Source organism: Aethalodelphis obliquidens, unplaced genomic scaffold, assembly GCF_003676395.1.
Source record: "Aethalodelphis obliquidens isolate GAN/ISIS:26980383/991018 unplaced genomic scaffold, ASM367639v1 scaffold65, whole genome shotgun sequence".
NCBI classification, from domain to species: Eukaryota; Metazoa; Chordata; class Mammalia; order Artiodactyla; family Delphinidae; genus Aethalodelphis; species Aethalodelphis obliquidens.
Window position 1 is genome coordinate 10,801,116 of NW_020838009.1, and position 26,766 is coordinate 10,827,881.

Genomic DNA, 26,766 nt, shown 5'->3' on the forward strand with positions numbered 1-26,766 from the left:
CATAAAAAACCAAACATCAACAGCAACAAAACTCCATCCTTTTCCTTGCTGCAAGGCAGGAAAACAGAACATCAGCTGTTACCTTAAAAATCAGGGAAACCACAAGCTAACAAAAAGGAGAAAACGGTAACTCTGGCAGCCAAGGTAGCTATGGCAACAGCTTCCCCTGGAATGGTTTCAAGTAGCCTCTGCTAAAAACAGTATGAGAACTCTGGTGGCCAACGGCGCAGACAGAAGAGGCAGGACAAAACAATCTCTCAAAAACGTGTTTGGGGCATAACCGAATGAATTCATTTGAGACCTACAGCCAGGCCAGAGAGGTCTCAGAAGCCCTCTCCTAAAATCGAGGTGATTTTGGCAAATACAGGACCCAAACACACTGTAGACGATCTCTGGCAGGGGTTCCAACTCAGTGAGGAAAGGCAATTAAACATCCCACAAGTTATCATATGACATCACTCATATGTGGAATCTAATTTAAAAAAAGAAACAAATGAACTTATTTACAAAACAGAAACAGACTTACAGATATTGAGAACAAACGATGGTTACCAAAGGGGAAAAGCACGGGGGTGGGGTGGGGGGGGAATAAATCAAAAGCTTGGGATGAACACACACACACCACTATATATAACACAGATAACCAGCAAGGACCTACTGTACAGCACAGGGAGCTCTAGTCAGTATTCTGTGATAACCTATATGAGAAAAGAATCTAAAAAAGAATGAATATATGTATATGCATAACTGAATCACTTTGCTATACACCTGAAACTAACACAACATTGTAAATCAACTATACCCCAATTAAAAAAAAAAAAAAGACCCCAGCTCCTTAACTCACCATCAGGGCAAGAAAATAATTTTTTAAAATTTATCTGGCATGATTTAGAATCAAGGCTGGACCTCAGAACATACTTTTCACCTACATCAACTTTGACCTTTTATGAGCTGACAGTTTCCTTAAAACTTAACCTCTGGGGACATGTCACCTCACTCCTAGGGCCATGTTCCCCAAAAGCTGTTCCTCAAACCCTTAAAACAAGGATTCTTTTAACTTGGGGTCTGTAGGTCCCCTATGGAATTCTAAGGTCCAGGAACTCCCTGAAATTATACATGAAAGTGTGTGTGTCTGAAAGTTTTCTGGGAAGAGGGTCTGCAGACTTAATCAGATTCTTCAAGGGGCCTGTGACCTAAAAAGTACACAGCACTGCACTCAAAGATGCCCTAGGGGTTCCACCTGTGGCCCCTGTCCCTCATCTCTCCAAAGCCCTGCCACCTATGCCAGTCAAACCGACGAGAAACAAACATCCAAGATGACACAGCTTGTTAATAGGGATTTTTTTTTAATTTATTTTATTGAAGTATAGTTGATTTACAATGTTGTGTTAATTTTAATAGGGATTTTTAAGTGTAGTTAGTGAAGGGCCAAAACCAAAACCTAGCAGGAATTCCAGTTTCTCTGACATGATGCTGGTGATATGGAACTGAAACAGACATCCTTCTTATCCCCTTGGTTGCAAAGAGAGGAGAGGAATGCATTGGATGGCTTGACCAGTTTCCTGGCTGGTCTAGAGTAGACTTATTGAATTAAAAACGTACAAGAAGTCCCTCTGTCCCCACTTCCACTCCTACTTACTAATGTCAGGGAAGGTGGGGAGAAGAAGCAAAAATAAGAGTCTCGCCAATATGTACCTACGTCACCTGTTCCTCTCTACTGCGAATATGAACTGTTCTTGAAAATCTGTACAGCTGGGCCAGTCAGGTCAGATCTCATTCGATTTAACCTAAAAGCTGAAAAGATCGGATGGTGATCTATTAAAGGCTGAGAAAGAAGCAATTTAACTGAAATATAAGCATAGTCTAAGTTTTTCTGCATTTAAAGCCTTTAGGGAAAAAGACAATTTCTTTAATTAACACATGTGACGCACTCTTGGCTGTTTGGACAGACCTGCTGGCAAAGCCTCTGTGAATCCACAGACTGACGGGCTCTCTGTGGTTTCCAGGACGAGTTATCTGCTGCGTTCAAAACTCTGGCTAACGCAAACTCACACTGCTTTTGTCCTTTAACTTGTAACGTAATCTTCAGAAACACCTGACAGGTACCATCTCTGTGTGACCAATGAAATAACTTAGCCAGGTTTAGGTCAAGACAGCAGGCAGTTGACTTGTTCCATCTCTCCCAGGTATACAGCAACGACAGGAAAAAATATGAGCTGAGAAAAGTAAAAGGGCACAGATGGGCTCAAAAACACAGTTCCAGAAACAGAACAGAACTGAAAGTAATAAGTGGGGAGCCGTAACACCTGTCAAATCTGGTCCATACTGGGGGCTGGAGGCTGGCTACTCAGGGCCATCCGGAGCTAAAAGTGGTCACCATGAGATGGGGAACCAGAGCCAGGCCCACTGGGCTAAAGATCTGTGGCTTCGAAAGCAGCAGAGGAAACACAAGAGAGAAAGGGGTGGGGGAGTGACAGCCAGTGTTTATATAGCACTATCTATGTGCCAAGCTCTGCTCTTCATACTTTACCCATCCTAACGCTATTAACTGTACCTCTGAGGTAGGTACTATTATTATCCCCATTTTACAGATGACGAAACTGAGGCATAGAAAACTTGAGTAACTTGCTCAAGGTCACACAGCTAGTAGGCAGAGAAACCAAGATTCATACCAGGCTCCGAAGAGCGTGCTTTTAACCACTACGCTGTGTGAAAGCAGGAAAAGTAAAGAAAGAGAGAAACAAGAAAGAAAGTGGATATTACCTGAAAACACATATGAGACACCAAAAGCTTGCTCAAGTTCATGTGGCTGTAAAATAGTAGAGCTGGTATTGAAGCCCAATTTTCTCTGATTCCATCACACCAAAATGATTTAAAAAGAAAATGAAAGCCAGTTGAAGGGGAGATTCAATTAACCTTCCGAGTAGCCTTATTCAACTTCAAATTTTTATTATTTCTTCACATTCTGAGACAAATTAGCCACAGAGGACCAGGCTTTTTTGGGGAGGGGACTAAAGAGCAATGTCTCCAGCCACATCACAAGCTACTTGACCTTTCCAGGGCTCGGCTGCCAACTAAAAAACAAGGGATGTGCCAGATCAGAGACCTTAAACTGGCAACCTATGGGATGGCAGTGCATTTAACTGGCATTTTAAAAAAATGAATTTATTGGCTGCTAAGTTATAAACACCAGGAGATTTCAGATAAAAATCTGGATCTCTGGTTTCTCTTGAGAAAAAAATCTGAAGATTTGGCAACACTGATCCAGCATTCTCACATGGCAGCAATGAATGGAGCTGGGCGGGGCTGCCCCTCTAGACAGGCCATGCTCCCTCCTGGTTGCCACAGTTCCCACCACTCCCTATCATGGCCCTCAACAATGACCTCTGGCCTACTTAATCATTGCTGGTACCTGAATGGTCCCTGAAGGCATCCGAATGTGCAAACCTTGCAGAAATCTAAGGTCCTTACTAGCCCTGGATAAGTCTATATTGATTGAATATTAAAAACATAACACTATCAGTATATGTATAAATGATAAATTAATAAAAAACAATTATGGGAAGGCAGAGTAGCAAATAACAAGATGTAGTATGTTTTATTTATTGATATTCACACTGATGTTTATTTATACCTTCACTCTTTTCCACAAACTATTTGAGATAGCTTCAAGAGAACGCTGAATAGGGAACTTCCCTGGTGGTCCAGGGGTTAAGATTCCATGCTTCCACTGCGGGGGGCGTGGGTTCAATCCCTGGTTGGGGAACTAAGATCCCACATGCCCCCTACACAAAAAAAGAATGCTGAATAGACTTACACAGAGAAAGATTCAGAAATGTGGCTGACTGCTGATTGCTTCCTGGTAAGAAGTCTCTCCTCCTTTCTTTCAACACAAATCTGGAAAATGCGCCTAGCTGGAAAAAACTAACTACAGATCCCAGGCTCCATGGCAGGTAGGCAAGTCCACGTGACTAAATGCTGGCCAGTTCTGGGGGGGCTGCTCTGCTTTCTGGGGAGAATCCTTAAAAGGCAGGGAGTTAACTCTTCTTCTGCCCTTTTCCCTCCCTGCCTCCTTGGAATGCAGACGACAGGGCTGCAACTCCGACAGCTATCTTGGGCCGTGAAGTGACCTTGAGGTCACTCTAGGAGCCACATGGAGAGGACAGCAGAGGAGAAAGACAGAGACCTGGAGTCCCTGATGATTCCATGGAGCCACCATGTCAGACCCAGACTGCCTACCTCAGGATTTCTCTTATGTGAGAGAATAAACCCTTGCATGTTTAAACCACTGTTATTTCTAGACTCTTGTAGTCTGTAATTTCTAATGACACAGGAGGAAGTACTATCTCCCCAAATCTTTATGGATGCTACACTGGTTGGGTTATTATTAGAGCACAGGCAATTTTTCTTTTTCTTTTCCAAAATTCATAATGACTACAAACTTTTTTTTATTACCAAAAAAAAAAGCTTTAAAATAGCAACTAACAAAATCTAAAAAGAAATTAAGAGACTCTGAACAAGGAAAATACCTACGTCAAAATATACAATTGGGACTTCCCTGGTGGTGCAATGGTTAAGAATCTGCCTGCCAATGCAGGGGACACGGGTTCGAGTCCTGGTCTGGGAAGACCCCACATGCCGTGGAGCAACTAAGCCCGTGCGCCACAACTACTGAGCCCGCGCGCCTAGAGCCGGTGCTCCGCAACAAGAGAAGGCACCGCACCGCAAGGAAGAGTAGCCCCCGTTCGCCACAACTAGAGAAAGCCTGCACAGCAATGAAGACCCAATGCAGCCCAAAATAAATAAATTAAATAAATTTATATATATAAATGATATACAACTAAACATACGACTAAGCCTAGAATGTGTCTGAGCTTTCTGACTGCCAGGGGGAAAAGGGAAACCTAGTCAGACCTATGGTTTCTCCAAAATGCAGAGCTAATCCGTAGTACACTCTTCTTACCTCCAGAGAACACGACAGATACTCAAAGAAAACAGGGTTCTTCTGGCACAGATTTATAAAAAAAAATTCTGCGGGACTTTACATATCGGGACCTTGAGTGATGTGATAGGTAATGTCCTCCTACAACTTTTTTTAATAGCAAATGAAGTAGAGAATTAATTTCCTCAACGTTTGAAAAATGCCAACGGTTTAAAATTGAATTTGATTCGGTGAAGGCAATCCTATGAGAGGTTTCTAATTATTACGGTCCAGATACAGAGCCTTGAGCTGAAGTCCTGAGGAGAAGGGCGGTTCTACCGCATGTTGCTAGGGCCACCTTCCTTGAACTTCAGTGGGCTTAAGGACTTGATGACCTACTGTGTGCCTGGCTCTGTACTAAGTATTGTGTAGAACCACAGTTAAGTCGAATTCTCATTTTAACTGGAGAGAAAAAGAAAAGAAGTTTATGTTAGGGCTACATATACTTTAGAAACTTGGGGACAAGAATAAGTAGTCCAGGAAAAAAATAAGTGGGGAAAGGACTTATGGAGAAGCTAGAACTAGAACTGCACCTTAGTGAAGTACAGATTTAGAAGAAGTGTGTGTAAGTCTGTGGGAGAAAGATTTTGTGGTGTGTGTGTGTGTGTGTGTGCGTGTGCGTGTGCACGATATACATTAAACAAGGAATTAACTGGCAATTGTAGAATAAAACTCTTGATATTCATTTTAACTTATCTTGCTGCATTTTATTTTATGGTCTTCTTTCTATCTAAGTTTGACCTGCCACTAAAAATTAATATTCTGCACTTGTTCCAGACATAACAAACTTAGCTTCTATTGTGCTATTTTGTGTGCCCCTTCTCCCTTTCTGGGCAGGTGAAATCCAGTTAAAGTGCACTTCAAGCAGCTTAGGGCCAGGTATGCGGAAGATGGAAAGGAGACATCTCCCCACCCACACCTCACACGCACCCGATCAGCTCTTCCTCCACCCTTCCCTGCTCCCACCGCAGTCTTCTTTTGAGTGAGATTTAGGTGCTGTAAATGATAGTTAAAATTCCATTTGTCTTCTCGACATTAACGAAGGAATCCAAGGTGCTGTCAAAGGCCCAGCAGTAAAGGAACTTTCGGTATTGCCCTCAGTCTCTAAGACAGGCTCCACTGGCATCTCCGCCAGTGCGAGGGCCTGGGCTTCTCACTGTTCCCCATGACTAAGAGTGTTATTTTAAGATGGAGGGACAGATTCAGTGAGAGACGCCCAGTCTGGGGGTTCTGAGACCTGGGTCCTCGTGCCTGCTCTGCCCCTTCTCAGTTGGTGACCTTGAACAAGTCCCTGAACCTTTCTGGGCCCTAAAGAACTCATTTGTAAAATGAGAGGATTAGATTAGAAGTCAATGATACCAAAGGTCTCTCTCAGCTCAAAATTTCTGAGATTCTAGGGATAGAATTGCAGTCCTTGGCTAAAGAGCACAGGAACACTCTCTCTGTGCTCTGTAACAGAAGATAGCCCTGTTTTCCAGCCTACTACATGGACCATTAAACAGTAAAACTCATAAGAACTAACGACCCTCAGGGCCTTTGTTCTTCCTTCAAATAAGTTAAACAGTTCTATATTTTCAGCTGTGCCATTTATGCCAATAATTCCATCATATTCATTCCACCTCCATGGGTGAGTGATGATTTCAGCCTTGGAATATTAATGTTCACTGAAAATCTAAAACTTACAGTGAAGAAAAAAACAAGCAGAGACCTCAAACACAAAAGACTCTTTACCTGGTATAATGGGGTGTATACTGTTCCCCCAAAATCCACGTTCACCAGGGACCTGTGAATGTGACCTTGTTTGGATATAGGGTCTTTGCAGATATAATCAAGTTAAGATGGGGTCATACTGGTTAGAGTGGCCCTTAACCCCATGACTGGTGTCCTTGTAAGAAAAGAGAAATTTGGACACAGAACACAGAGGACAGACCATATGAAGATGGAAGTAGAGACTGGGGTGATGCATCTCTGAACCAAGAACACCAAGGATTGCCAGCAACCACCAGAAGCTAGGAGAGAGACAGGGAACAGATTTTCCTCAGAGCCCTCAAGAACCTGGCTGACACTGAGAACCTTGCCGACCCCTGATTTTAGACATCTAGCCTCCAGAACTGTGACAGAATAAGCCCAAATGACCTCTCATGACTCAGCTGTTCCACACCCCTATTCTTCAGAGGCTGAAGAGACCCTCTGCCGCATGCTTTCGGAAGTTATCCAGACAAACTCCAACCAATACATACCAATAATCAGCTAACAACAAGATACTCCCAGGCTACTTGTTAACACAAGGCAAATTGTATTCTGTGCACAAATGTTTACTAGCTTGGCCTCTTTGCCTCTGTGATTCAGCTGTCAGGACCATCCTTTCCTCTCCTGTTATAGGAAAGTGAGGGAGCCCAGAGACGGAGACATCACGGGCTAGGAGGGGAGGGCCCTCTTTCCCTTGCCACCCAAAGGACCTGACAAGCAAACTTCAATACATACGTGGGTCCCATGGCAAATACTCCTCAAGGAAAACCAAACCAAACTCCTAAAGGATTTCTCTCTTCCAATTCCAATCAGGTTGAAAAGGATTATGTTTAGGTTCAGGCCCTGGAGTGAGGTAACCCCGTGTTAAATCCTGGCCCCGACAGTTCTGGTGTTTGTCTTTGGGCAAGTTTCTTACCTCCTCTGGGCCTCCTCTGCAAACTGAAGGTGTTAATACACAGAAATTATTTTAAAACAATCCTGACATACAGTAAGTGTCCGTCCCCCAAATATAAGCCATCCCATCCCCACCATTAAACTCTCCTCCATTTTGCCTAAGTAAACGCTAATCTGACAGAAATTACTACAAAAGATACTTTTTTCCCAGCTGACAGGCCTCATCAACAATGAAATAACTAGTGGATCCACTGCTTGGGTCTCCTCCAACAAGTTTAAAATTAATCCCAGGACACACTCTTGATTCTTCTAACACGGAACCGTGTTAGACTTAATAAATTGTTGGATAGTAAGTGTTCATCACCAAGGTCCATTAACAGTTCCAAGGTGTGTTCTCGTTTCTGTGCTGAAAGGGGTCTGGCGGTGCACAGCCTGGACCCCCTCCTTCCGATACACACAAGCTCTCTCCTGCCAAGGGACCCCTCCTCTCCCGCAGAGAGACCGTTCCTTCATCTGCACCTCCTTCCTGCAGGTAAAACCACTCGTGTCTGGCCCCACTCTCCTAGCAAACCTCTTCAATGCCCTGAAATAAAACCCTACGCCAGCATAGTAAGCCTCAGGCAGGCTTCCTTCCTCAAGAATGCCCTATGAGTAGTGTAGCAGACAAAAACCTCACGTCATCCCAATCTGTCAGCCTTCTTGGTGGCAACTTAGATAAAAGTAGTTAACCCGAAATGTAGGCAACATGACACCTTTGGGGAGAAAGCAGGGAGGAAAAGGGCCAGTTTCTCACCCCTTTATCTGCCATTTAACTAAAGAAATCAGGGCTATTGCACACACAGAAAAAAGTAACTCCACAGAAGGGGAGAAACAAGCCCAGAGCAGACTGCTAGGACAAAGCCCCACCACCCCCACTGAGCTGTTTCTCTGCACTTGTTAAGTGCTCACTGCCACGGGGCTGGGACAGAGTCAGAGGCATGGCCAGAAGGTTCTGAGGTATGTCCTAGTCTACCCAGGCCTGCGTACCCTTGATAACCTGGGCCGCTTTGGGCCCCACTCTGATCTCACAGGGAGATTTCGATTCCCTGGGTGAGCACCTCCGCCAGCAGCTCACAGCACCGCCTCTCAGCACAGCCAGGCTGTTCTAGTCCTTGCGTGTCCTTCTCCCAGGGATAGTCCTGTTGGCTGAGTCTTCAGGGTAACTGGGTTTTGAAATTCCCCTTCTCACCACCGCCACTACCTCAAGCCCCAAATGATGGAGAGCCCTGGCAACGACGGGGCCAAAACCCTGTTTTCCAGAGATGCCAAGAGACACTGATTGATTGATTAATTAATTTTTGAACATTAAGCATCAAGTACCCAGACCCTTTCCTTCAGCAGATCAAACCAGGGAGCAGCCCTGGGGGCCTGGGACCAGGTTATGACACTGGGATGTGGGTGGTGGCAGGGAGACTGAAAGCAAGATCTAGTCCCACATCCCTTACAAATCAGGTCCTATGAGGTGAAGGGAATGTCCTAAGTCACACACAATTTGGTAAAGAGAAGAGAATTTACAGATAATTAAATACATTTAGGTTAACCTCACTCTCAGTTGCATTCAAATTTAAGAGCTTGAAATTGCCTTTTTGTGCAAACTCACTCATGTGATAATAGTTTTATTTAACCATATTCTTCCACAAAGTCATAAGGCCACACATTCATCCTGCTGAAATTTCAGAAAATGTCCTACAAGTTTCTAGTAAGAGGAAAGTTACCCTATGAGAGAAAATGTGAACCTCCTGTTTAAATATCAGGAATGGCTACTAACCCACAACTTTCACAAACAAAGTCACTAAATTAAAAATAGCTGGAGACTGAGTCACCAGTTAAGCATGCACATTTAATTGGGCACTTTTACATGCATTTACTAAATTACTGAAAGGCAGCTGGCCTCTCTCATTAGCAAATAGTCTTGCTCAAAGAGTAGTACTTTCAAGTGGAGGACAATGGGTAAAAGCACTTAGTAAAATCACAAGCAAAATTGCTTTCTCTACCATCAAGAAACCATTCAATGCACACCTGAGAACAAACCAAAACTCCTAAGCCAGGTGTTTCCTCTATGGAGATGAGAGAATTTTCTAATAGGACAGGCATTTTAATGGAGAGATTTGATAATTCTAACATTGTATTAAAAAACATATACTGCAATTAGGGCTTCCTTGGTGGCACAGTGGTTAAGAATCAGCCTGGCAATGCAGGGGACACGGGTTTGAGCCCTGGTCCAGGAAGATGCCACATGCTGTGGAGCATCTAAGCCCGTGCGCCACAACTACTGAGCCTGTGCTCTACAGCCTGCAAGCCACAACTACTGAGCCTGCGAGCCAAAACTACTGAAGCCCGCACGCCTAGAGCCCGTACTCCGCAACAAGAGAAGCCATCGCAATGAGAAGCCTGCGCACCGCAGCAAAGAGTGCCCCTGCTCGCTGGAACTACAGAAAGCCCACGTGCAGCAACAAAGGCCCAATGCAGCCAAAAATGAATAAATAAATTTAAAAAACCATACACTGCAATTAAAATCTGTAATATCAAAAGAAAATCCCAGTTTGCCTGAACCCAACAAACTCAAGTGCCCGGTTTACTGGAATTTTTAAGAGATAGATACAGCTGAAGAGAAGAGAATCTCCAGATTTATTCCTCAGAAGAAACTTTCTGGGGCATGTGCTGGAATCTCACCAGCAAAAAAGCTTCCAGAAGGAGGAAACTGGGGATGGGGTGGGAGGCACGGCCCTTGGCTAAAAATCATTGACCCCATGGAACTCACTAAAACAGAGAAGAAAGTTTCACCTAGAGCTGCAAAACAAAGCACTTACAGCTACCTTCAGTTAATGAGAAAATAAAAATAATCAGCAGTCCCCATTCCTGAGCATTCTGGGGTGTCCCAAGGGCCCCAGAGCCAGAATGGCGCACAGTGCCGCTGGAAGCTGTAATGTGAGCATTACCAAGGGCAGCCCTTTATAATCCTGACACTTGCTTTTCACTGCACAGGCAGCAAGAAGTATATCTGTGAGGAGACCAGACCCACAGGTCAAGCCCCTCGCCCCTCCCCTAGGGAGAGACACTCCTGCCCACTCGCAAGGCCAGGGGCAGGGCTGATCTCCTCCACCCCCCCGACTCTCTCAGTTCTGGGCTCTCTGATGATGAATTTTGCCAGTAGTGAGAACAGTAGCTCCCCTCAGGGCTCAGTCTAGAAAGCAGGAAAGGTTCTGGGCTTCCTGTCCTTCCGAGACTGAGAGAAGGTTCTAGGGGCAAGGGTATGCAGCGTGCATGGCATTTTAAGGCATGCTTTATTTCTGTTTTATATACCTCGGGCACTGTGACTAGAAAGAGTATCTCCTGCTAGCTTGGAGTAGTAAGCTTAAAGGTCACACGGATTCCACTGTGACAAGTGCCCAAGTCCTAGAAGACAAACTCTACCAGCTAAATACAGATACATATGAAGGACTGATTCACACTCACACCCTTAGGCTAAAAATGAAGGACACGATATTAATGCGAGATAGTCACCCTTCTGGGGCTGAACAAGCCAGCCCCAGTACTGGGCCTCCAGGGAGCCCCTACCCAGCCTCTGCCATCAGTCCTGCCGATTCTGAGAGCTAGACAGAGCCTCGTCCCCAACTTCTAGGTCACAACCCAAGTGCAAGGACCCAGACGTGCTGGATTCTGGATGTCAGAAGAGGGAGGGAATCCCATTTGTGTCTCCATACAACTTGCTTCCAATGGTATCTGGAATTATTCTCCCCTCTGAGTATGCTATGCTGTGTAGCTCTGGGCACATCACTTGCCCTCTCTGGGGATTTTGAAACTTACCCTAAGGGCCTGTGTGCTATAATCAAATAACAAAGATTATATTTTTCTCTTCCAGTTTTATTGAGATGTATTTGACATACAGCACTGTATAAGTTTAAGGTGTACAGCTTAATGATTTGACTTACATCATGAAATTTATCACATAAGTTTAGTGAACATCCATCACCTCACACAGATACAAAATTAAAGAAATAGAAAAAAAAATCTTTTTCCTTGTGATGAGAACTCAGAATTTACTCTCTTAACAACTTTCATAAATAACAGACAGCAGTGTTCATTATATTTATCATGTTGTACATTACAACCCTAGTACTTTTTTATCTTATAACGTAGTTTGTACCTTTTGCCCACCTTCATCCAATTTCCCCTCCTCTCACCCCCTGCCTCTGGTAACCACAAATCTGATCTCTTTTTCTAAGTTTGTTTGTCTGTCCGTTTTTGAAGTAAAATTGACCTACAACACTATGTTAGTTCCTGTTACACAGCACAGTGATTCAATATTTCCATACTTTTCAAAATGATCACCACAAGTCTAGTTATACTATGTCACCATACAAGGATATTACATAGTTATTGACTATATTCCCCACATTGTACATTTCATACGGGTGACTCATTTATTTTGCAACTGGAAGTTTGTACTCTTATAATCTCCCTCACCTATTTTTTCTACCCTCTAGCAACCACATGTTTGTTCTCTGTATCTAACTTTGTTTCTGTTTTATGTTTGCTCATTTTTCTTATGTTTTGTATTTTTAGATTCCACAAATAAGTGAAATCATACAGTATTTGTCTTTGTCTGACTTATTTCACTTAGCATAATACCCTCTGGGTCCATCCATGCTGTTGCAAATGGCAAGATTTCATTCTTTATTATGGCTGAGTAATATTCCATACTATATATAGTATATATATAGATAGATAGATAGATAGATAGATATAGATATATATATACACTACATCTTATTTATCCATTCATCTCTAGGTGGGCACTTAGGTTGCTTCCATATCTTGGCAGTTGTAAATAGTGCTGCAATGAACATAGGGGTGTATTTATCTTTTCTAATTAGTGTTTTTTTTTTCCTTGGATATATACCCAGGAATGGAACTGCTGGATTACATGGTAGTCCTATTCATAATTTTATAATAATGAGGAACCTCCATACTGTTCTCCATAGTGGCTGTACCAATTTACATTCCCACCAACAGTGCACGAGGGCTCCCTTTTCTCCACACCCTCTCCAGCATTTGTTATGTGTTCTCTTTTTGATCACAGCCATTCTGACAGGTGTGAAGTGGTAGCTCATTGTCATTGTGATTTGCATTTCTCTGATGATAAGCAATGTTGAGCATCTTTTCATGCGCCTGTTGGCCATCTGTAGGTCTTCTTTGGGAAAAACGTCTATTCAGGGCCTCTGCCCATTTTTTAATCAGGTTCAAATGACAAAGGTTTTAGAGTCAGAGGACTTGTGTTTGAGCTTAGGTTGTGCCAAGTGACCTTGGATGAACTACCTAAATTTTGTGAAAGTTTCCTTTTTTTCTATAAAACGGGGTAGGGGAGGTTACCTTACAGACTATTGAGGGAAAGAAGCTGATGAAATTTTGTAGGTAAAAAAAACCTCTTTATAATTATAAAATACCCATACTCTCAAGATGAGGTTTGCAAAATGCTTTGAGCGTTTTAGAGGAAAACTGCCTTATTACATATTTCAAGATTATAAAAATGTCAGTTTTAAAGAAACAGCTAGGGAATTTTCAACACATGAAGGACATGGGAATTGGTCCCCAGGCAGTCTTGAGCTGGACTTCATCAGACCCTTCTACTGAGGACACTGAAAATCTAGAAAAATAAAAATTCAAAGGCTCTGAGATAGAAAGGGCAGCCCTCTGGGTTGATATATTTTGGGGTCTTAACTAAATAGATGGCTTTTCCAAGTAAAGAGACAGAATTAGGTTCACACCCTCAAAAGTTCTTGTCTCCTGGTCCATCCAGCGCAAACATCCCACTGCTGTTCTGGGCCTTTCCCCCTGTCCTCCCACTTTGGAAGCGAGCTTTCTTGGCTTACTTTAAAGCCTGAGGGCAAGTCCCCACCATTACTCCTAGTTGCCCAGCAGCCTTCCTCCTTTGGTTTTTGTCTAAATTTTGCCTGTATCAGGCAGGCATTTTCTCTGAGTCCATCTCCACCTCTGCTCAAGGCAGGTGAGCCGCGTATGGAGCAGAGACTCAGCCACGAGCTCACTGTACAGGAGGTCTTCCTCTGCCAGGCTTTCCCCACGCATATGTGATGCCAATCACGTTTCTTGGGAGGCAAGGAACTAGCCATCAAGGAAGATTTCCTTGGAAAGGAAGGAAATGCTTCTCCATCATCAGGAAAGTGATCCCATTTCCCCCAAATTGATTTACCTGTATAAGTTGGAGCACCCTCATGGATAAAGCAGTGGTTTGTAAAAGAAAAGGATAGACCTCCCCCTGCAAAAAAGTGTGTTAATACCACTGGGGGAGATATTTGCAAAACTACATCCTGCTTCTGACATTCCACCCTGCTCCCCACGGGTACCAAAGACACCAGCTTCATTCTAAGCTCTGTGGGGACTATGAAAGAAGTATAATACATGGCATCCAGGAAATAATTAGCAAACAGTGCAAATCCATGTATAATTCAGAATGAAATCCTGAAGTTCCAACTATAAATACTAGAGGAATTCAAACAAAGGAGGCAGAAAGAATGAGATGGGCTCAGATAGCTGGAGAACCATGGGAAGGGATGGAACAGAAGAAGAGAAAAAGGAGGGGTGGGTGCAGACCTCAAGCTAGCCTCACAGGCCAGCCAAGGATGCTGGGCAGCCAGGAGAGTGGCAGGCAGGGCAAGAGGGACAGGTTTGGGAGCAGTGGGAGTGAGTCACTGTGGAAGAAGCTTCAGGGTTTTTACTCCCGGGGGAATTCCAGACATCAACCTGGAAGATGGCACCTTGGTAGAGCCTACTGTGCTGGCCCAGTGGGCGACTGATGGGCCTCGTAAGTGTGAGAAGGCTTTGTTTGGCTGTGTGTAACCTGACCCGTGGGGTGTTGGACAAACATTGTCATTCACCACGTGAAAATCACCCCAAGCCGCCATGACAGCTAAGTAGTTTTCATACAATCTGCTCAACTATACAGGAGTCTTCATTTGAGGGCCATCCCCTCCAGAGCCTGAAAATCATCCTGTTTCCTCCCTTCACATTTTGCAAATACTCTTTCATAACTAGAAAATCAGCAAGCTTCATTTCCACATAAAAGTGATGATTCATATCCCTTTGATCTCTGTTGGGGATTCCGGTCTATGCCCTGCTAATTCAATCCTCAGTGTAAAATTGTATACTAGTTTAAATTTAGGGTGTGGAGCATGGGTGGGCACTCTGTAAATATTTATTGATTGACTGAGCCTGTGGGAAAGGCCCAACGCATCGCCATTCTGATCCCTTGAGCAGAATTTTCTCATGAGGAAATTATTACATTAGGCTGAGAGGTAAGGGCCATTATGAGTAACTGCCATACTACCGTGGGTCAAGAGAAGAAGCTCAGTGTGACCTGGGCTGTCAGTAGCTTTTGGATATTTCAAAGAACATTTTGAAGTTCAGGCAAATAATTATCCACCGAAGTGAAAGTTTTCCACTTTTCATCACTCAGAGAAGCTCACGTCCAATGCCATATTTCTTTTCACCTTTTCCCCTGTTTATCTAAAGTTTCACAGAGTTATAAATCTACTTCAGAAACTGCTCACCAATAAAGAAAGAAAGAGAATTCAAAGCAAAAACAGGCTGTTCTATGTGGCAGAAGGAAGGAAAAATGCCCAAAGAGAAGGTAGGCAGAAAACTATCCATTGACTGTTGGCATTCAGATAAATACTGAAATACCATTAGAAGACTCATGATTTGTGCTTTTCACTCCAAAACATCCAGGGCAACAAAACTGTCTATGGCATTTTCCAACTGATGTGAGCTTATCTGATCCAGAAAATATAAATTTGAGTACAATTAATCCTAAGGTTAACCTAGATTGAGAGGTTAGTGGAAATTAAAAAATAGGGATCCTTTTTAATATCTAAGAAAAATGGGAAAATCCTTCCTTAAATATCTGTGGTATCTGAAACAGGTTTATGTAAATAGGTCAGAACAAGTCTTGTTACAAAGATTTCTACCTCATTGAGAAGCTTCCTGTGGGTGTGCACGGATGGTGGGGTAGTAAGGCCACTCACAGTAGGGTGATGGGCTTTGGGGACAGATAGGTCTGGCCTGAATCACAACTCTACCACTTACTGGTTGTATGACTTTGGGCAAATTTCTTAACCTCTTTGCACCTCAGTTTCCTTACCTATTAAAACGGGGATGATAAAGAGTGCCTTATTATTAAAATGAAAATTTTAAATACAAACACAATCTTTGGCAATGGTGTGTCCACCAGACATGGCAGAAGAGGGGCTCACTTTATCCAACAGGGCTAGAGGGTCCCAGGGCAGAGACCAAAGTCTGTGTCTTCAAGCCCAGTTAGTCCAGCTCCTGGACTTGCCTATGAGCGATCACTACCAACCCCAATTTAACCATCTTCTGCAGGTGATGAGTAGATCACGGATGTACTACAAGTTCCTGCATCCATTCCAGACCATTAGCTTATCTATCAGCCCCCCAGAGAAAATATTAAGTCTGTGAACCACAGGTTAGGGGTCAAACCCTCATCTTGGGAACCAGTAAGTGCTCTCTGGCTAATGCCAACTAACAAGTCACCATATTTTCAAAAGGAAGGAGCAGAACTAGACAAAAATAAAATTCCTATTTGTGTAGCTCAACAGTTTATCACAGGCTTGTGATTTAAATACATGACCTCAGTAATTCCTCAAACATGTCACAATGGCTTCCCTGGTGGCACAGTGGTGAAGAATCCACCTGCCAATGCAGGGAACACGGGTTCGAGCCCTGGTCCGATCCCATGTGACGGAGCAACTAAGCCATGCGCCACAACTACTGAGCCCATGTGCTCTGCAACAAGAGAAGCCACCACAATGAGAAGCCCGCGCACTGCAATGAAGAGTGGCCCCCACTCGCCACAATTAGAGAAAGCCCACACGCAGCAATGAAGACCGAACGCAGCCAAAAGAAAAAAAAAAAGAAACATGTCACAAAGTGCATTGGTGTTGACATGGAAACCAATCTGTAATTTACTGTTTACAAAGTATGCCCTTAGACATTACCTCATTTGGTACTTATGACAGTTCTGTGAGTTATTATTAATGCCATGGAGGAGTCTGAGGCCTGGAGACCCACCCTGGGCCAGGTCTAGAAAACGCTCTAGGAATACAGAGAAACAAGGCACCTGTCACACAGCTGGATGGATCCTGATACCTTTTGCCCCATTGACAGACGCTCTGCAAGTCCTCTCCCATCCAAAGAGAGCCTTAAAGAAATTTGCATTCCTCTCATAAACTCTTTGGTGGCAAAGTCAAGATTTCTCTTGCAATTTCAGTGTAACATCCAGCTTTCTACGGGGAGTCAATAAATAGACTGATGGGTGATATTAATGATAGACAGAGGGAAATGGTCTGTATTTTCTAAATTGGGAAAAATATCCTTGGCTATAATCTCCTTGGCATTTTCTATCATCTTACTATTTAGAAGGGCACATTTTTCAATGTCATTGACAAGAGTGAGTGAGCACTTTATTTATCTGATTGGAATAGAGAAGGGAATTGTAGCCAGGGTATATGGAATCTGAGAAGCTAAGTCTACGGTGTGAATACATTCCAGGCCACACAGGGAGCTAGCTAGCTGTGAGGGGCTGGGAGCTCAGCAAACATTCATGGACAACCACCTCTGGGCTAAGCATGGGCCAACGGTGGGGCAGAGGGTGTCCAGGCTTCAGGGGAGAGCCTGGATGGCAGAGGCCCAGCAGAGAGAGGGCTCAATAAATGTTGAAAGATTCCAGTGCAATCACATCATCCTGGGAATGATTGTGCTTCCCTCAATTTTTCAAAAGCAGTAATGTCATAATTGGATACTTGAGAAAAGTTAATAGGATGCCAAACAATACATATGGAGATTTGCTAAAATCCATCATTCCATGTTAAGCGAACAAAGCAAGGAACAGAACAACAAGCACAATATGTGGCCAGTTATAGAAAAAAGAAAGATACAGGATAGAGATATACATACATTTGCTGCGATATGCATAAAATACCTCTGAAAGAATATATAAGATACTAGTGACATTCATTGCTTTGGGGGAGGTTTTTTTTTTTTACTGTTTACTATGTCATAGCTTTTGACTCTTATACTGTGTGAGTGTATTACCTGTTCAAAAATAAATAAATAAATATGTCTACAGGGCAAATGACCCAGTTTCTCCAAAAAACTGCAGGGAAAAAAAGAAAAGGAAATGGACTTGTAGTTTAAAAGGGACATAAATGGCAGAGCCACCAACCACAGTGTGTGAACCTTAGTTGAATCCTGATTCAAAAATGTTAAACTGAAGAAAAGTACTTCTGACATTTTTAGACACTTAGAAATTTGAACGATGACTAGATAGCTGATGATATTAAAGAATTACTGTTAACTTTTTAAAGAGTAATAATAGTACTGTAGTTAGGTTTAATAAAGGAATCCCTATCTCTAAGAGATATCACAGAAATACATATAGATACAACTGTATGATATTTGGGATTTATTCAAAATTGATGTGAGCTGGGGCAGTGGCTGGTAAAGAGGAAACAGTGGTGTTGGGTACTCGGGAGTTCCCTATATGATTCTCTCTACTTCTGTATACCTTTAAAATCCCATAATAAAAGCTAATAAGTGAGTGAATGATTATTTAGCCACAGTACAAACAGTCTCAGTAGTCACTGAGGTTCAAGTTCACACCTGGCTTTCAGTTATGGTCAAATCTCCACTGTCCCTGGACTGATGAGTTACTTGTGGTGAATAAGCTTCAGGCTGCTCCCAGGTATGGCCCTCCTGGTAAGTGTGTGGGTCATGTAAATATCAATAAGAAAACTTTATCACTAACTCCAAAATTAAACAAAAAGAATCAAAGACATTACTTTTGGAGGGCTCCCCTCCACTGGGACAGACACTTAGTGTGGACTGCACATACAAACAGGATCTCATTCAGGCGGCACGGCAATGATGCAAACTAACTCTTCATTTCGACTCAATGAATATTTCTAAAGTGTTCAACACGTGGAAAGGAGCCATGCATGACACAAACATGACTGGAAACCTCAGTCATGAGGTTAGATTCCTACGCTGGGGTCTTTCAAACTCAGGTGCTAGTTGGCCCCCTCTACAGGAAAAAAACGGTCCCGCCGGATCCTCTGGGGACTTTTTATTCAAATCTTAAATTTAAATTGAATTACTTTTATTCGATTATTATTTCTTATATTATTTCTTAAAATGTACGAACATAAAACCAGACATAAAGTTTTCTTAGCACTTTTACAATTATGGAGACTAAAACGAATGTACAAATAAATACAAATACAATTACCCAAACAGTATAATTCAGGTTAACTACACTAACGTAATGAGGCTGATGCCATTTCTCAGACCTGAAATCCCCAAGACAACGTCAGGTGCTCCCACCCGCTCCTGGGCAGGTTGTATGAGTACCAGGCGCAGTGTGGTGACTGTTCTCGCACCCCTTTCCTCTGCTGGGACCCCCGTTTCAGCCTTCCTTTGCACACTTGGCTTCACCTGATGCTAGCTCCTCTTCTTCACGCTAAGTCCATCTCTGTATTTTTCTCATAGCAGGTTAGCCTGGTTCTAACTCATCAGAAATTCACACACACCTAAGGGGCACTGAGGTGGTGTGTGCCTGGACCTGGATATAATTAGGTCATCCCCGTGATCCAGGACATGCTTTTAAAATATTTCCAGTTATCATTAACATGAAACCTAAAAGTCTGAGTGTTCTGAATTTAAGGAGAACTCAAAGAAACTCAAGAATATACCCTTGGCCTTGGACTGGGAAATACCCATAACACAGAAGGAATGTCGTGGTACTTACTTTTGCTGGAGGAGAGCAAAAGGTGCCATGGGGACTCAGGTGATAAGTCACATTATATCTCAGAAACAACGGGAGCCACCACCTGACACATTACATCAAGAATTTAAGGAGTGTAAGCAGACGCTTCAAAAGCCTGATGTGTAAACCCATCGCATCAAATGGCCTCATTCCAAGTTGTGGAGGTCCCACCCCAATTTCCCTCACTCCTCATTGTTAACAACTACAACAGGGCACTATATTATTGTGGTTTTTTTAGTACCTTTTTTTTTGGCCACGCCACGTGGCTTGTAGAATCTTAGTTCCGCGACCAGGGATCGAACCCAGGCCCTCGGCAGCGAAAGCGCGGAGCCCTAACCGCCGGACCGCCAGGGAAGTCCCAACGTAGCACTTTAGACATGAACACATCCAGCCCCTGCTGAGTCTGAGAACAACTCCCACCAACAGCTCACATCAATCTAAGATGCTACAACTGCACATCGACATTGTGTGGTCCATACCATCTAAAAAAAAAACACTGGGCACAAAACCACATCAAATGATGCCATGGCTAGGTTAGCTGGCTAAGTGAATGGCCTGGTTTCTCAGCAAAAGAACAGCTGGCACTGTTTAAGGAAACTGAAAAGTGGAACCCTCCTTGAATAGAATCCTCTACCTCAGACCCACTCAAACGCCACAATTCGATTTCCATGAGCTCGACCTTTTTATCAATCTAAATATGTTCTGTTTAGAAGGCTGTTCTTTATCCTCGGATACGGACCTTCCCACATTTTTGGGGTTAAAAAGTCTTTTCTTAAATGATGGAGATGATGGGAGATGACAGGGCTTTTTTAATGCCTTACTTGAAAAACTTAAAATTTGGCAATCCTATGTTGGACTTGCTGATTTGTTTTCTACTGCTCTCATTGACATGACTTAGTAAACAGTACACAAATACATGCCTGGAGTGACTCTGCAGAAATGGGGCAGATTTTTCAAAGCTTCTATCTCTTCTACCCCAGACGGACTGGGAAGAGGCTGACTGATAACATCACCTCCCTCTCCTCACATTACATAACACAGCATCTGTGGTACAACTGATTGATGACGTGGACACCCAGCAAGGAGCAAAGATCAGAAAGTAATTACTCTCAATAGACTGGATGACTAACACCATAAAGATTCAATGCAATTCAACACTCTAAATTAGATTGGGAGGGAAATAAAAACAAGATGAAGATTAAGGCACATTTTTTTATAGCTTATTCCCAGGAGGATTGTGTTCTATTTATTTTTTTAATATTTATTTATATTTTATTTGGCTGCATCGGGTCTTAGTTGTGGCATGCGGTATCTTTAGTTGCGGCATATGAACTCTTAGTTGCGGCATGCGGGCTCTAGTTCCCCGACCAGGGATCGAACCTGGGTCCCCTGCATTGGGAGCACAGAGCCTTAGCCACTAGACCAGCAGGGAAGTCCCAAGACACATTTTAAATAAAAGTGAGAAACAAAGCAACAGGCAACCACTGGGAGCCACAGAAGACCATGAGACCATGTTTAAACCAGCGTGGTTATCCGAAACATAAGGGCAGCCACAGAAAATTCAAATGTGAAGACCCCCTAAATTCTCTTCTTAGAATAGTGATCAGCAAAAGCTTAGCAAGGTCATGTGAGGCTCAGAGACCTTGGTCAAGTGATATGGAGAATGGGAAACACTCCTAAGGAGAGCAACAAATATCATATTCCCAAATGTTGTTTGGGAAAAATGCTTCACAGAGGCACAGGTGTGAGAGCTGGTTTTTCATGGGGTGAGAGAAAGGAAGGGGTGGGGCCCTTAACAAAGCTTTCCAGACAGGAAGTCCCGTCATGATGGGCAGGGTTCCTCTCTGATGCCCAAGGGCGAGAACAAACAGAGCCGGGGCTGGGGTGCAGGAGACAGGATTCGACGTGGTAGAGATGCTGAAAGGTGTATCAGGAAGGCCGGGAGCTTTCACTGGAGACCAGAGAAAGCATAGCAAGCTTTCCCAGGCAATTCCAGCACATTCTGCCCAGAGGGCAGGTGAAGAGCCTGAGGGCCAGTGCTCCTCATTTTGTAATGTCCCCGCTCTCCCCTCATAGGATGACCTTCAGGAGAGGCCCTCCCCCTCACGCGGCCTCTTCTCAGGCTCAGAGCTGCAGGGCAGAGAAGAAAAATATTTGCCCCCAAATAATCCACAAAATGCTTTAGGATCTCCATGTGAAGCTGTTGCCTAAATAAGACTGGTTCTTAGCAGCCTTAGAAACAGAATCGAATATCTAAAATAGATCACCTTCGTAAAAAATGAGGCTGAAGCTCTTTCCATACTGCGAAGAAACACTAAGTGAAAGAAGGCAAGGTTCCAAATAGCATGTATCGTTTGCTACCATTTGTGTTAAAGGGAAAGATAATCATAATGGATTTGCTAATAGATGTTATGAAATATCTCGGCTGTGCCTGGAACACCTCTGGAGGATGAAGAAATCAGTAACGCTGGTGCCTCTAAGGAATAAAACTAGGTGGTAGGAGTCTGGGGTGGACAGAGATGTATTTACTACTTCACTTTTGCGCCTTTCGAATATTTTCTTTCATCATGTAAATGCATTACCTGTTAAAACAATTTTTAAAATTAAAAACACTGAAAATTTTAAAATGTAAAATAAAAACAAAATAGTCTTTCTGCAGCAAACCAAACACCCTTGTTAATCTGGACAGCTGTCTTCCTGGCACACACCAGATGCTCAGTTTGTTGAACTTAATGAAGCTCCATTCAAAGACAACAAAAGAAAATCAGAAACCAGGCAAACCCAAGGGTATCAGTGTTCCAATTCTCTAATAAGCTCTTTACCTGTCTGCTACTTAACTATCGCAAAAGATCGGAAAATGGGTCCTTGGGTCACAAGCCCTGCACCCAACTGGGTCCAGTGCGCAAGCTTCATGGGTAACAATAGGTCTGGTGGCCTGCCCACACCAGTCATTTTATAAATAGAAAATGTTTAATCCAAAAACATGATGCCTTGGAACCAAGACCACAAAAACAAACATGCAGATATGAAAATGATCCTGAAGGGAGATAATGTCAGCACCTGCAGGGTATCAATGCAGAAATAGCAGCATGAGGGTTAAAAACAACACGCACTGGCCAAAGAGGTTGGAACATGCAGAGCTGCTATAAAATCCTAATGCCAGAGAACATCAAGAGGCGGCCTGAACTCCTTGTGCTCTGCTCTAGGGACAGCGTAGCCCAAGATGAAACAGGAAGGCTTAAACACCCCTTGCCCCAGTCACCTATGCTCTTAAATTGGTCAAAGAGTACTCAAAACCCACCCTGCAATGAAAACCGGAAAACTAAGCAGTAGGTTAGAGCAGAAATTCTGCCACGTGAATTCCATTATATTGGAAGACTCTCTCTCCTAGGGCTTTTCAAAGAGCCAGGTTTTAGGCAAAGAACAAGGCAGACTTCACCCCAGTCTTCCATAGGACCAAAGAAATTAGTTCGTGCTCTGGACAGGAGCTTGGAACAAGGGCAGTGGGGAACCACTACACTCTTCGTGGGCCCTGCCAGAGATTCCCAGGAGGAAGGCGGAAGTGGAAGAAGTAAGGAATAACAGCAAATAAGAAGCCCTTTCACCAAGACGTTATGAGAAAAGAGAACAAGAGAGTGAGAGAAAGGGGCCCTTATTAATACACAAAGAAACTAAAACAATTATTCTAAGATGGCTGAGTTCCAGAATGTCCTAAACAAAAAATCCAAACTCAGAATCAACCCTTAGGAAGGTGCCAATCGATAAATAGTTTGCTTCATTCTAGAAAACATGTAAAAACAGAGAAGGGAAAACCCAAAGTGACCGGATTCCTGCAAGAAATAAAGGTGACAGGTATCTTCTGATTAAAAGAGAATTGGATGGCGGACTGAGAGTAGATATTTATCAGAACCGTGAAGGTGATAAAGAGAATGAAGGTGAAAGTAGAAAAGAAAGGGAATTTCCCCAACTAGAACGAGAGAAAAGACCGTTCCGCTGCATGTCCCATCTGGTTTATTTCAAGCTCAAGAAAAGAACAGGAAAAATGCAGTAAAATTAGTGAAAGAGCTAGATTACCAGCAAGAATCAGTCATACACTTGTGTTTCTGCCAGGCAAGGCAGGCGTTGCTGGTGCACCCCCTGCTCCAATGACTAAGTAACTTACTTCAATGCATTTGACACACGATCCCTGAACTTCCGAAAAGCACTTAATACAGTGGCTCATGAAATCTTCATCTAAAAATGTTCACCCATTTATAATCACGCTGCAGCACACTGACAACTGGGAAATAGGGCCAAACAGAGGGAATAGATATTTGGAAGGATGCCATGGAGATTGGTATCATCAGGGACTTGGTTTATCATTTTGAGGGATTTCCCCCACCCCCCTTTTAAAAAGAATCAGATTTGGAGTCTAAGAAGAGTGTAATTACAACGAGAGGACTAACAGAGAAAATGAATTACCTGATTCAATAAAAGACAAAAATAAGAAATGAAATGCGACGTGACTTGGAAAACCCCACAGACATATGTGCTAAATACAATGAAATCTGAAATATATTTAATGAACTGGGGGAGAGGAAGCAGGGGAAAAAATTAGCTCCTGATAGAAAATACTGGGTGGTAGGTATGAAGAAAAGCTGTATAAAAAGGCAACAGAAGATCGTATTTGGCAAATCTATAGTGCTTACTGTGTGCCACGCACTGTTCTAAATGCCTCAGATATAGTAATCTTCAAAACAACCTTCTAATCTAAGTACCTTATTATTCCTGTTTCATAGGTGAACAAACAGAGGCACAGAGAGGTTAAGTAACTTTCCCAAGGTTACAGCTAGTAAGAAGCAGGGCTAGGATTCAAATCCAGACACTCTGACCCCAAGATCTGTGCTCTTAACCTCTCTAGACTCCCCTAGAATTTCAACACAGAGAGCGAGATAAGTAGTCTAGGAGTGAAATACAAGTCATGCACTGGCTAGATCCAGGGTCAACAGATCATGGTTCTGTGATGATCAGTCAGTCCTGTGACCTCCCCAGGCCTTCGTTTCCTCACTCACCTGTGCATTGAGAAGACAGATTAGACAAGCTCTACCTAAGGTGTCTTCAGCTCTAAAATGCCGCAAGTTCATGCGACAATCAGCAGTATATGGACAGGTCTGCTTTCTGAAGGGTTATTCAAAGGTTAATTCATCCTAAAACAAGCAGCAAACTTGCTATTAAGGTTCTTCCTCTGCCTCCTGACCTTCAGAAGATTATTCCTCTTATTATATAATAATATATATAATTATATATTATATATATTATATATATTACTCTAATAATAATAGATTATTCCTCTATTATGCCTCTATTCAGGCAAATGACAGAGGGTAGTGAAAGGGGTACTGCATGGTTTTTCTTTTGGACTCTACTTCGCGTGGTTGCAATAAAATGGCCCTCGAAAAGCTCTGGGCCAGATCACATTAACTCTGCCAAACCTACAGTCCCACCCAGGCACCTCTCAGGAGTCTGATTTTGGAGCCTGCCTTTGGATCTGGTTACTGGAATGCAGGTGAAACTGACACACTGGAGGTGAAGCAACCAAAGGAGAGGAATCAGGAAGACCAAAAGACGCACGCAGCCCACAGTAGTTCAAATTAAGGGTTTCATAATGGCTAAAGAAACCTTATCTTCTTGGTATGGTCCGTTCTCTTTGCTAACACCCACTCTTGAGAGTTGAGACCACAAGTTCATTGTGGATGAATTCAACACCCACTTTCAAACTAATGAGCCCCCAGCAGTATTCTTCTCAAGGTAGGCATTAAAGGTCAGAGTGCATCTGTGAATGGAGAAGGGCCTTACAGGTGGGTCATGCAGTCCTCCCTTGCGAGTCCCTTCTAAGCATCCCTGGCAGGTGGCTGTCACCTGGCCTCTGCCTGGTCACTTCCAAGGTCGCGGTGTTGGCTGCCTCGCCTAGCAGGGCCTGCGCTGCTGGACAGTTCTCACTGTGGGGAAAGACCACGAAGCGCCTAGAACAGTGCCTGGCACGTGGGCGAGCTAAATAAGTGTGCCTCCAAGTGGGTCAAAAGCTGCCTCCGTACAACTTGAACCCATCATTCCTGGGTGCCCCCTTGGAGCCCAGAAACGCAGAGGCCCCTCGGATATTCGGGGCTGTAATCAGGTCCCTCGGCCCTCTCCTTGCAGGTGCCGAACCCGGATCTCCATCACCAAGGCTGGAAGAGCCCCTCCCCAGACCCCAGAGGTCCCAAGAGTGCGCACTGATGGAGGGATGGCCGGTAGGGAGGCCGCAGTCGGGGTTGTCCCCATCCTCGGTATCTGAGGCTGAAGGGGACAAAGGGCTTTCAGGAAGGCGTATCCCACCCGATGCGTTCCAGGCTGCCTCCCTCCCCGCCGGCCCTGGGGACCACCGCGGCGACAGGTGACAGGCCCCCCGAGGATCCGGGGCGCTCAGGCTGCGGCGCGATGGGCCGAGCCACGACAGGGACCGCGGGGCTCAGGGGTTTGGCCCGACTGACGGGGGGCTCAATCACGGCTTAGCGGAGCTCGCTCCGCCGTGGCTTTACCTGCTTGTGGTTGACTACTGCGGCCCAGTTCGCCCCCAGTCAGGTTCCCGCAGCTCAGCAGCTGCCGCCGGCGCTCATGGAAATGCAGCCGGAACCCCTGGCCAGTGCAGCTCCCGCCGCTACCGGCCCCGCCCAAGCAACTGCCGCCACGCCCCTGACGACCGCTTCTGCCACGCCCCTAGCCACGGAAACCCGCCCGTTCATTGGGCCGCCCAGCCGCTGCTCTACTAGCCCCGCACTTCCATTGTACCCTGAGGGTAGCCCATTGGTCAACGGAGCTGCTCCTCAGAGCGGAGGCGGAGCACTTAGCGAAGAGCTCCACGACAATTGGTTATTTTTCACGTCTTGAGCCCGTTGGCCGAGACACTATAGGATAAAGCCAGCCCGGAGGGGGCAGGGAAAAGAGAGGAGGGCTACTGGAGGGGTGTTGTTTGATGTTGACTGTGGCGGGTTGCAAAGAGGGAGGAGGCAATTGTGACCGCAAGCTGGGTTGGACGATTGGGTAATGTAAGGTGTCGTCTGGGGTTGGGAGGAGGGAGGCTGACTGGTAGTTCAGCTGCCGGGTCTGATGGCTCCAGGCCGACAGGTGGACTCACCTGTAGTCCAGGACACCAGGGGCAAAATTTGGGGTCGTGTCCCGGGGGAGAGGAGTCAGGTTAGTGAGTCACCAGGCCTCAAGGAGAGGAAGG

At 44.2% G+C, this 26,766-nt stretch overlaps 1 protein-coding gene across 2 annotated transcripts in view; it reads right to left on the reverse strand.

Annotated features, from left to right (window-relative positions):
* ABHD2 (abhydrolase domain containing 2, acylglycerol lipase) overlaps nucleotides 1–26,317 on the reverse strand; it is a 108,145-nt gene extending 81,828 nt beyond the window's left edge. Inside the window, exons 1-2 of one of the 2 annotated variants that reach the window (XM_027089288.1) lie at nucleotides 26,078–26,317; nucleotides 1,696–1,794 (exon numbers count right to left, since the gene is read on the reverse strand). The gene's annotated coding sequence lies outside the window, so the exon portion shown is untranslated. The remainder of the gene's footprint in view (nucleotides 1–1,695; nucleotides 1,795–26,077) is intronic. The other variant, XM_027089287.1, reaches the window with a different exon arrangement.
* Nucleotides 26,318–26,766: the final 449 nt, after the last annotated feature.